The sequence below is a fragment of the Phyllostomus discolor genome, chromosome 5 (assembly GCF_004126475.2).
Source record: "Phyllostomus discolor isolate MPI-MPIP mPhyDis1 chromosome 5, mPhyDis1.pri.v3, whole genome shotgun sequence".
Lineage (NCBI taxonomy): Eukaryota > Metazoa > Chordata > Mammalia > Chiroptera > Phyllostomidae > Phyllostomus > Phyllostomus discolor.
Window position 1 is genome coordinate 101,633,616 of NC_040907.2, and position 12,414 is coordinate 101,646,029.

Below are 12,414 nucleotides of genomic sequence, written 5' to 3' on the forward strand. Positions count from 1 at the left end.
CACACACTGCAAGTTGCACATCTCTCTAGTGAGAAGCCTCTACGTGCTTAACTACTAGAGACAAACAAAGCCAGCAAAAAACCAACAAAAATATATAATAGAGCATGATTCTTCACATGTGAGTTCACTTCATTTTATGGGAACCATTTATAGGAGCTAGTCTCAAGGCTATGAGAACACTACTTATCAGACCCATTCAATGTTATGGGAAAACTGCTTCCCTTAGTTACCCAGACATCTAGGTGAGAAAGCCAGACTACCTCCATTTACTGTACAAGGTGATATTGAAAAAAAGATCAAGTATAGTTAGAACTTCTATTCAATATAGCCTCAGTAGGTTTACTTTCATTTTATCAGGCATTTCACTGAACACAGCTGGCCCTAATGTTCTAATTATTGTGTCTGTTGATTATCTCTGAATTCAATTATTAACTCTAAAGTTAACCAAAGTAAATTCTATGCCCCAAATTACAGTAATTATTATTATTATCTAACATTTAAAAATTAGTTGTGAAGCTCATGTGAAAAATACATGTGAAGCATGTATTTTCCCATGTTTTTTAGAAACTGAGATACAATTGATATATAACATTATATTAGTTTGAACTGTATAACACATTGAGAAATAATCACCACAATAAATCCAATGTTATCACACATAATTCTAATTTTTTTCACATTAAAGATTATTTTAATGGGTTTCAAAATTCTGTGACAGATTTTGGTCAAGTTGTTTTCATCAAAAAGCATTGATTTTAAAAACTAATAACTTAAAAACTGCCATACACAAAACAAATGGTCCCATGAAACATCCTCCTTTCCTTCTAATGGCTTTGTGATGTATTGCAATTATTAACCAGTCTTTTACTATTAAACATAAATGGCCAATTGAGACAAGTAGTTCTGAGGCTGTTCTTCTACCACTAAGACTGGGGTGACAAGTGTTGGGGATATTTCTGGGTAGGTGTTTTCTGCCCAGAAAGCTCATTTAGCCTTCTGAGCTTTCTGAAAAAAACTTGATGACTTTGCCAGCATCAGTTGCCTTCCTGTCCACTGCTTTGATGACACCCACAGCAACTGTCTTTCTCATGTCAGGAACAGGAAAGTGACTCAGAAGAGGATAATTGAAGAAGCTCTCAACATATATGGGCCTGCCAGGACCCATATCAATGATGGCAGCATCGCCAGATTTCAAAAGCTTTGGGCTATCTTTCAGCATTTTTCCCAAAATGATGATCAATCTCTTTCCTCATCTCAGCAAAATTTCAAGCAATATGAGCTGTGTGACAATCCAAAACAGGTGCATATCCAGCACTGATTTGGCCTGGATGGTTCAGGATAATCGCCTGAGCCATGAAGTCAGCTGCTTTCATAGGCAGGTCATTTTTGCTGTGAACAGCCACATTGCCATGACCAACATTTTTGAAAGGCATGTTCTTGACATTGAAGCCCACAATGTCCACAGGAAGAGTTTCACTCAAAGCTTTGTAGTACATTTCAACAGACTTTACTTTAGCTGTGACATTGACTGGAGCAAAGATGATCAGCATGTTGGGTTTGAGAACAACAGCCTCTACTCAACCCACAGGATCAATACCAATACCACCAATTTTGTAGACATCCTGGGGGTGCTGACACAGGGGCCAGTCATTTAAATGAGCTGATGGCAGGATGCACTCCAGAGCTTCAAGCATAGTGGTTCCACTGGCATTGCCATCTTTATAACTGAATTTCCATCCCTTGAACCAAGGCATTTTAGCACATGGCTCCAGCATGTTGTCACCATTTCAACTAGAAATAGGTATGAATACTACTGTGTCAGAATGGTAATCAGTTTTCTTAATGTAGGTGCTGACTTCTTTAACAATTTTCTTGTACCTCTTCTGGCTGTAGGGCAGCTAAGTGGAATCCATTTTGTTAACACCAATGATCAGCTGTTTCACACCCAGTGTGTCAGCCAGAAGGGCATGCTCACAGGTCTAACCATTCTTGGAGATACCTGCTTCAAATTCACCAACACCAGCCGAAACTATCAGGACAGCACAGTCAGCCTGAGATGTGCTTGTAATCATGTTTTTTATAAAGTCTCTGTGTCCTGGGGCATCAATGATGGTCACATAATACTTGCTGGTCTTGAATTTCCACAGGAAAATATCAATGGTGATACCATACTTGCAGGGGGGCTCTGCCTGCAGAGTCCTCCAGCCACCATGCATTCATGAATAAATCTACTCAGAATAAATCTACCAAGACATGATCTGCTTGGGGAGGAACTGTAGCCAGTCTCTCAAAGGAGATGGGCCTTGAGCCTGTTCCTCAATGGGCTTTTATTGGGTTCAATTTGCACAGGAATACAGGTAAAGCTCATCAGTCATTGTCAGGCAGTAATGACCAAACAATAGATAACATTCAAAGAACTATGAGGGATTATTCTGAGTCAGGGTCAGGTGGCTAAAGGGCCATAAAACTTTGGGAAACAAACTCATTTTATGCTTGGACTCTTGTCAGAAAATTGAGAGAATTCTTAGCAAAGCAGTTTCACAGGATTTTATGCATTCTTTCTTAGGCTTGATTGTCCCAGAGAACTGCCCGTTCCAGCCCAGGGCTGCACCACCCTCTGGCATTGTTTCAGGCTTAAGTCAGGTAGGGGAAGTAAGGCAGCCAAAATATTAGGAGACTTCTTACAAACAGAATGAGGACTCAGGCTATGTCAAAACCAAGAGGTGAGTGTCCATCACCCCCTTTTTCTATAGTTCCCCAAGTCCTTCCCTGATGGCCCCAATAATGACTGTCTTAGGTCATCCCTCCCTTGAGGAATCTTACCCATCATTGGCTAACCAGTCATCCACCTGGAGCCAAGCAGGGTGAAGTAAAGGGGGCAGAGGCGGTGCCTCTGCTGGGAAGATAAGCTTTGTCTCCTTATTGGCTTATGGTCTTTTTACTCAGCCTTAACCATGGGGGTTACAGTTTCTGAAACCAGGCAGGGTGGTTCCCAACACATGCTCACATTTACCTTTCAATTTATCCAATGCCAGGCATACTTGAAGGAGCCCTTCTGCATTTCAGCAGCCTCCTTCTGAAAATTTTCAACGGTTCTTTTGTCGAGCCCACCACATTTGTAGCCCTGATGGCCAAGAGTGGTAGACTTACTTAATCTACATTTCCAATGACCACAATGTTGATATGAATCTTTTCCTTTACCATTTTTGGCTTTGATTTAGTGGTGGTTTTCATGACACCTGTGTTCTGGCTTTTTCTGGTGAAAAAGCACAAGTTTTTTTTTTTTTGTGATGAGAGCTTTTGAGATCTACTTAGTAACTAATATACAGCATGGTACTATATTGCAGATAGAGATGGAGTCAAGGCTGTTGGTGGTCAGAACAAAGAATTGAATGGACTGCACAAACAAAGATAAGTGATACAAGTGAGAGAAAGTTGCTGGCATCATGATTGATAACTCCTCTGAGAAACAGGAGAAAGCCTAAGCCCAGGAGTATCCACCAGAGCCAATACTGACAGAATATCCAGGGAAATAAGTGGAAAACCTGATGATCAGGATCCTTAATTAGAGACCAAATCCTGAAATGGCCCCATACCTTCCTGTAGCTCAAGTGGTCAGGCAAAAAGACAGAATAAACCCAATCCAGTTAAAGAGAAATGCCATTATCTGTTGTATTTACAGTTAACATAGCAAACAAAGGTGAAGAACCACTTGACAGAAAGCACATCACTGTATGTTAGGGACCATCTCAAAAGTTCCAAGTTAATTCTTTCTTTGCTCCCAGTAGCTAATCCCTTCACTACTCCCAGCTTTTGGCCTAATCATTAAGGAGACAAGAGAAAAAGAAAAAGAAAAAAGAAAAAAATAGGGACACTAATTATACAGGAAGTATCAAAAATTGCATTTTACCAATTAAGAATTATGTGCACAAATGCAGTCATAATGAAAGTTAGACTAAATATTAATTTCCCAAAACACTTATCTTATGGATTCCAAAGTAATTCCAAAGAAACCACATATCTTACAAATTTCAGAGTCAAAATCATCCTGACTGACAAAATCCTGATTTCTTCCAGGAACTAAAGGGATAGTAGCTTCAGCCTTGGTTCCCTCAGCTTCATCACCCCAAGATACAGGAGCTGGACATCTCTGGTCAGGGAATGGCTCTCTTCCATTGAATGGTCACAGGCCTTTGTAGGGTTTTTGCTTAAGCTTCTACACATGCAATTTCCCACAATCCTCCTTGATTGCCCACTCAGGGAAGAAACCATAATGTTAATTATTATCAGGATTCTGACTGATGACAGCTCAGTGTATCAGGATTTCCCATTCTATCTCCTGCTTCAACTATAGTTAATAATACTGTATTGCATATTAATAGAATAGACCTCATATCTTTTAAAGAAAGTATTGTTAAAATATTTTAATCAAATGATTATCATTTATTTCTTTGTTTTTATCTTTCTTTCAATAAAGATAATCCATGTTCATTGCACACATTTCAGAAAATACAGAATGTTCTATAAATGGAATTATATGATATGTAATCTTTTGAGATCTGCTTTTTAAAAATTCAATGTAATTCTCCTGATTTGCGTCCAAGTTATGTGTATCAATAGTCTGTTCATTTTTACTGCTCAGTCATGTCTCAGGGTATGAGGGCATCGTGACTGATTTAAATATTTACTCATTGGAGAGCATTCGGGTTACTGGTTATTACAGTTTTCGGTTATTACAAATAAAGCTGCTATGAACATTTGTGTACAGATGTTTGTGTGAATGTTTTCACTTCTCTTCCATGCCCAAGAGTATAATTGCTGGATTGTGTAAGAAACACATGCTTAGTGTTAGAAAAACAGCTATGCTTTTTTACCAGAGTGACTACTATTTTATATTATCACCAGGAAGGAGTGATACACTTCCTTCATATCCTTACCAATATTTGGTGCTATCATTTATTTTAGCCATTTTGATAGGTATATCGTAGAATCTTATTATGGTTTTAATTTTGGTTTCCCCAATGGTTAATTATGCTGAACATATTTTCGTGTCAATTAACTGTATATCCTTTTTGGTAAAGTGTCTTTTTATTTCTTTTGACTTTTATAAATTGGATTTGTTTGTTACTGTTGAGATTTTGAGTATGTATGCTATGATTCTATATATAGCTCCTTTGTTGGATATGTTTCTTGCATTATTTACTCTGACTGTAGCTTGTCTTTTTATTCTCTTAACAGGTTCTTTACAGGCAATTTTTTATGAGATCCAATTAATCAATTTTTCCTTTTATGGATCATGCTTTTGGTGTCAAGTCTAAGAATATTTCAACTAGTCCTAAGTTCTGAAGATTTTTCTCCTTTTTTATTAATTCCCCTAAATGTTTTGTTTTACCCTTTTATATTTAAGTCTGTGGCCCATTTTGAATTAATTTTAGCATAAAGTGCAAAGCCCTGATTATCATTTCTTTCATCCAATTATTTTAGCAGCATTTGAAAAGGCCATGTTTCCTCCATTGAATTGAACTTTCACCTTTGTAAAAATCACTTGGGCATATTTGTGTGAGTCTATTTCTGTTTCTCTATTCTCTTCCATCTATCTGTGTCTATCTATCAGCCCACATTACATTGTCTTCATTACCATAGTTACATATTAAACCTTAACATTAGACAGTAATTCCTCCTACTTTATTTTCTTTTTCAAAATTGTTTAGCTATTCTAGATCCTATCTGCTTTTGTGTAGATTTTAGAGTGAATTTGTCTATATCTATAAAAATATTACTGAATTTCAGTAAGAATTAGATTATGCTGAGGCATCAATTTGGGGAGATTGACATCTTTACTATGTTGAGTGTTCTGATTCTCGAACGTAGCATCTCTCCATTTCTTTAGGTCAATTTTTATTTCTTTCATCAGGATTTTATAATTTTCAAGGCATATATCATGTAATTGCTTTGTTAGATTTATACCTAAGCATTTCGTTTTCATTGAATAAATTGTCAATGATACTGTTTTTCATTTCAGTTTCCACATGTTCATTGTTTAGCATATAGAAATATGATTGACCTTTGTGTTGATTTTGTATTGTACAACCTTGATGAACTCACTTCTTAGTTCTAGGAGGTTTTTGTAGATTCCTTGGGGTATTTCACACATATAATCTTGTTATCTGCAAATAAAAATTAGGTCTTTCTTTCTTTCTTTCAACTTTATGTCTTTTATTTCTTTTTCTCACTTTTTTTTCTGACTGGAGCTCCCAGTACTATAATAAACAAGACTGGTAAGAACAGATAGCCTTGGCTTGTTCCCAATCTAGGGGGAAAGTGATCTGTCATTCACTATTAAACATGTTGTTACCCACAGGTATTTTGTTGATGCTCTTTATCAAGTTAAGGGAATTTCCCTTTTTCTTTTTTTGTCATTTTCAGAATATTTTATTTTATATATAAAAATACATGTAACCTCCTTGCCTCAATAGACTGATAGCCAAGTACTCTTTTATTTAATCTACAAGAACAAAATGATACAAGTTCCATAATTTTGAATGAGACTGAATGTGTACAAATGTTACTTTTGACAAAAATAGACTTCTTCCCCATCCTATGGAAAACAGATATATTTGCCCACATAAAAAAGCAGATTTTGTTTTTGAAAAAAATCATGAACTTCTGAGATCTTTAATGATAAACATATTACTTCTTCCAAACCTAAAAGCACTACGCCTACAGCATGGAGGAAAGGTAAAGAAGCAAGAATTCTTTTAAAAATTATTTTATTGTTGTTCAAGTACAGTTGTATGCATTTACCCGCCACCACTCCCCCACTATCCCAGCCATCCCCACCTCCTTCCCTTGCTTCTCCCCACCCCCTTGGTTTTGTCCATGTGTCCTTTATAGTTGTTTCTGAAAACCCTTCCCTTCTTTTCCCCATTATCCTCTCCCACCACTTCTCAGGCTTTATTCTTAATTTGCTATGAGTTTTTATGAGTAGCTGTTGGATTTTGTCAAATTTTTTTATGCAGTGATTAATATAATCATATGATACTTCTTTAATGTGTTGGTATATTGTATTACATTATTCAGTTTTTGAATGTTGAACCAGCCTTACATCCTTTGGATACATCCCACTTACTTGGGGCATATAGTGCTTTTTATTCATTGCTGTATTCTATTTGCTGATATTTTCTTAAGGATTTTTGAACCTAAATTCATGGGAGATATATGCATATAGTTTTCCCTTTCTGTACTGTTATTATTTGGTTTAAGTATTGGGTTAATACTGTTCTCATAAGTTTAGTTGAGAGGTGTTCCCTCCACTCCTACTTTCTGAAAAAGAGGGTACAAAATTGGTGTTACTTCATTTTTAAATGTTCAGTAGAATTCTCCAGCAAAACCATCTAGGACTGAAGATTTCTTTACAGGAGGTTTTTTATTTATTTATTCTTTTTAGGAGAGAAGAGCACATTTTATTTTATTTTATTTTTATCATTTTTAAATTGTTGTTCAAGTACAGTTGTCACCATTTTCCCACCTCCAGTTTCCCCTGCCCATCTACCCCCAACTCCCACCCTCCATCCTACCCACTTTGGTTTTGTCCATGGGTCCTTTATATGACCCTTGATGTATACAAAGAGAGAATCTTAAAAGCAGCAAGAGAAAAGCAGTGAGTTACCTATAAGGGAAACCCCATAAGGCTGTCAGCTGATTTCTCAAAAGAAACTTTGCAGGCTAGCGGATTTGGGTAAGAAATATTCAAAGTGATGAAAACAAGGAGCTACAACCATGATCACTCTACACAGAAAAGCTATCATGTAGAATCAAAGGACCGATAAAGAGCTTCCCAGACAAGTAAAAGCTGAAGGAGTTCACCATCATCAAACCAATTTTATATGAAATGCTAAAGTGTCTTTTTTAAGAAAAAGAGGAAGAATAAGAAGGAGAAGAAGAAAAATGTGAACAATAAAATAGCAATAAATATGCATCCATTAACAATTGAATAAAAAAAACCAAAATAAACAAAGAAGCAGAACTGAAACAGAATAATGGATACAGAGAACATTTTTCTGGTTGTCAGATGGTAGGGAGGTTGAGATGGGTGAAAAATGTGAAGGACTTAGAAGTACAAGCACAGGAAGTAGAGTAGCCAAAGAACACGTATACCTGGGCAAGGACATGGACAACCTTGTGGAAATTTCCTGAAGTAGTGGTGGTGCTTTGTGGAGGGCCCAAAGGTGGAAAATTTGGGACAACTATAAGAGCATAAGCAATAATTTATAATTTAGAAAACAAGCCCTCCAAAACATGTCATTGGTTAAGAAAATACCAATTTCCTGCAACGGGTATCTAAGCAACAGTTTTAAAGTTAAATATGTGTTTATTGAACTTTTGGCCAATATGGAGGTGTAGGTAGACACACTGTGCCGCCTTGCACAACCAGAAGAAAGGCAATAACAAATTTAAAACCAAAAAACAACCATAACTGAACCCTGGCTGGCGTAGCTCAGTGAATTGAGCGCGGGCTGGGAACCAAAGTGTCCCAGGTTCGATTCCCAGCCAGGCTACATTCCTGGGTTGCAGGCCATAACCCCCAGCAACCGCACATTGATGCCTCTCTCTCTCTCTCTCTCTCTCTCTCTCTCTCTCTCTCCCTCCCTCCCTCCCTTCCCTCTCTAAAAATAAATAAATAAAATCTTAAAAAAAAATAAAAAAATAAACAACCGTAACTGACAGAAGGTCAAACTGAATGGAAGTCTGACAACCAAGGAGTTAAAGAAGAAACATTTATCCAGACTAGTAGGAGGGGCAGAGATGGGCAGCCAGGAGGAGAGTACTTGAGGCAAGGTGGCATGTGGAAGACTGGGATGGGCACAATGGCAGCTGGCAGAGCTGGTGGTCCCACATTTGTGTCAGATAATGAGAAAATGGTACAACTGTAATGGCATAAAGAATAAAATATATTTAAAAGAAAAATGTATTTATTGAAATAAGTTATAGATTATAACAGCAAATATTCGTGACTATGACTATATTCTGCTGGGTAGGGGAGGCACATAGGCTTGCAAGGAGACAAATGCAGACACAAAATTTAGGCCCCTGCTCTTCTTTCCTAGTTTGTGTTTGAGGTGGCATGATAAACAACAGAGCATTTCCTGCACCTCCCTGTTCTTTACTTTCCATATCCAATCTGTGAACAACTCCATTTCTGTCTTGAATTTATTCTTTAATATTCAAGTGAAAACCTCCTTCATGTGGCCTTCCCTGGTAAGGTGGCCTCACTCTGTGCTCCCAGATCCTCCTGGGCTTCCTCCACTCTGGAACCCACAACCCAGTTGAATATACTTGTGAACATGTATCCCCCCCACACCTGGCTGCAGACTTCTAGTGACAGATCTTTACAAAGTGGCCTGGGCTGGGTGTGGGGGTGAGGTAGTGACAACAAATTCTGACTTGAACCAAAGTCAGGTCCCAGAGCTGCTCATAGGAGTGAGTGACCACTTCAAGTAAGACAGTCTGGGAACTTGAGATGGTGGGATCAGTCATAAGCTGGACTCCAAAGGAAAACAAGAAAGTGAAAGCTGAGGGCAGTGACATGGGTGTGAGGCAATGATGTAAAAAAAAACCTGAGAGATGTTTCTGATTTGTCTGGGAGCAATCAGTAGGTGGGCCAGGTTGGCTGGCACAGAAAAGGCATGAGATATACCTCCAGGCTGCCAAGGGCCTTCACCTCCCATTAGGTAACTTGGAGAAGGCCAAGGATATAAAAGAATATCTGCCTGCCTGTGGGAACAACAGACTCCTTTTTGTTCTCATCTCCCACCCATATCCCATCTGTCTTCCCCCCACCTTTTGAGCTGCTTTCCTGTTTCTGTCATTTTTTCCCCTCCTTAAGCAGAAGCCAGCCTGTCCATGCTCTGAAGCACCCCCTTCCATTGGCAGGATCAGCACTGCATGCCTCATGCCAAGCTCCCACCAAAGGCCTGCAGAGTCTAACCACCTAGGCCACCTACCAGGGAGCTTGCAGGAAGTTCCTGTGGAGATGGCCTATTCTATTGGCAAGCAGCAAAATGAGGACTTCCCATCATAGCAGCACATTTTCCTTAACGGCTTAATTCCCAACAAATTACCCTTTAAAACAATGCAGAATTTGATTCTATCTCAGTCTGGAATTGTTGATTGAATCTGATAGGAATCTCATAATGGAAACATGTTTGTCACAGATTTCTGTGGGATTTTGGCTGTTTAGTTTCTGAACCCTTTTTTCTATTTTGGAAAATCTTCAACTGGGTAAGGTGAAAATAACTGAATACTTTCCCAGCTTCCCTTGCCTCTGGAGAATGGATAGCCAAGTGGGCCAATCAGATGCAGGCACCCCAGGTTTTGGATCAAGAGCCAGTGATACAGAAAAGCCAAGCCGGTGAACTAGTCCTCTTCGGGGATGGTGATAAGGGCAGCAGCTTCCAGTGTCCGGTGGTGAAAGTGGCAGCTGGGGTGGTACCTAGCATTCAGTGGCAGGAACATTGTGTCAGGAACACAGCAGTACTATGGTTTCATTTCTGCTGCAGCTTATCCAGTCAGCGAGTCAGCTCCTAGCTGTCCTGCCTTTTTTCCAAGCCTGAATCTGTGACTATCCTTGTGATAAATTCCTTTTCTGCTTATATCCACAGTCATTTCTGTGGCTTGCACTTATTCATTGGAGCATTTCATTGGTTACAGGCAGGACATGCAGCCCAACTGCAAAGGGGTTGGAACCAGGGACCGGGATCTTCCAGGAAAGACCCGCAAATGGCCTCCCACTCCATATTCCTCACAGCCTCTGACTCTGCTTCTCTCTATACATCTACTTTACCTTGCAAAAAAAAAGTTATTCAGCTAAAAAAGTAATATTGCTAATATATAAAAATTCCATCAATTCAGAACTAGAGTCAAGAGAAAAGTCCCTTCTTTGTTCCTCTAGCACATTTTCTCCACAGAAGTGCTGTCAGTATATTTGTGTTAGCATTTAGTTGGTGTTTTTGGAAGCACTGCACACCTGTATGTGCATATGCCTATCATGGCATATGAGTTTGGCCTGGGTACCCTTCAGCAAAGTCCATCTCTCCAGCTTAGCTCCAGCCCTTTGGGAAGGAAGATGACAAACATCCCTCATATCTAAGGCAGCACCCATTTGTAAAGGATGACAGGTAACCTATCATTTATTCATTTAGCAAACATTTATTGGGTACCTACTATGTGCAAAGCATTGCTCCAATCCCTCAGTAAAGATTTTTGCCCTCATCAAGCTAGGAAGGGAAAGCCAACAATACACATAATAGATAACAGAATTGTATTCTATATTAGAGGGGCAGGGTTCCCATGGGGGGAAAGCAGACAAGGGTATAGGAGTCAGTAGTAGAGGTGATGGGGAAAGTGGGTGGTGAGCGCTTCAGTGGTAGAAGGGATCTTTACCAAGCCTTTAAGGAGGGAAGGAATCAGAGACTAGGGTTTCTGAAGAAGGGCATTCCAGGTGGAGAGAACAGCCAGTGCAAAAACCCTGAGGCAAAGTTGTGCAGGGTGTCTCCAAGGACCAGCAGGGGCCAGTCTATTGGAGTAGAAGTGCATTGGAGAAGTCACATGGACCTTCCTTCCTGGTAAGACTTTGGCTCCTGATCTAAGAGAAATGGGCACCAATGCCAGGTCTGAGCAGAGAGTGGCCTGGCCTAATTTATGTCTGGGGGTGAGTGGGACCAGCCACAGCATCACCGAGATGAGAAATGACAGCAGCTCACACCAGTATGTCAGTTTTGAGAGGTGGTTGAATATTTGATACATTTTGAAGAATAATATAATAATATAGGTATGAACCTGAGGAGGAAACCAAGATGACACCAAAGTTTTCTGTTGTTGATTTGTTATAAGAGCAGCTGGAGTTACCTTTATCTGAGAAGGGGTAGGTAAAGCAGTGCTATTTTTCATAGGGGACTGATATTAGGGTTTCCATTTGAGAAGTTTAATTTTGAGAACTATTAATTATTTCCTAAAACCTCAGTCAGCAGAGCTGCAGAAGTGGTAGTTTTGTTTATATTGTTGCCAAACTTCCTTGGGGACGGAGACTTTAACTCCTGCCCCCAGATTCAAATTTGGAAAAGCCTGCTGGACCTAAGCAGCTCTGCCAGGCATGGAAATGGTGCCACACAATGCTGTGGGGTCTGCAGGGTGCCAGGCTTATGTCCAGGACCCAGCCACCCTGATCAGGTCTGTGCTCTAGAGAATAATGGCTGAGCACAGATGGGAATGCTGGAAGTCATTGCTTCAGAGTTCGAGCCTAGAACAGCAGAGAACCACACCCTAGCAGGCACATGTAAACAGGACTGAGCAGGAATACACTTTACAGCAACCCTGGAAAGCAGCAAGAAAGCCTCCAGCAGCGCATTCTCTTTA

The 12,414-nt window shown here is 39.5% G+C and overlaps 1 pseudogene; it reads right to left on the bottom strand.

The window, feature by feature from the left end:
• Positions 1-676: 676 nt before the first annotated feature.
• Positions 677-3,511, bottom strand: LOC114497834 (annotated as a pseudogene).
• Between the last annotated feature and the right edge of the window lie 8,903 nt (positions 3,512-12,414).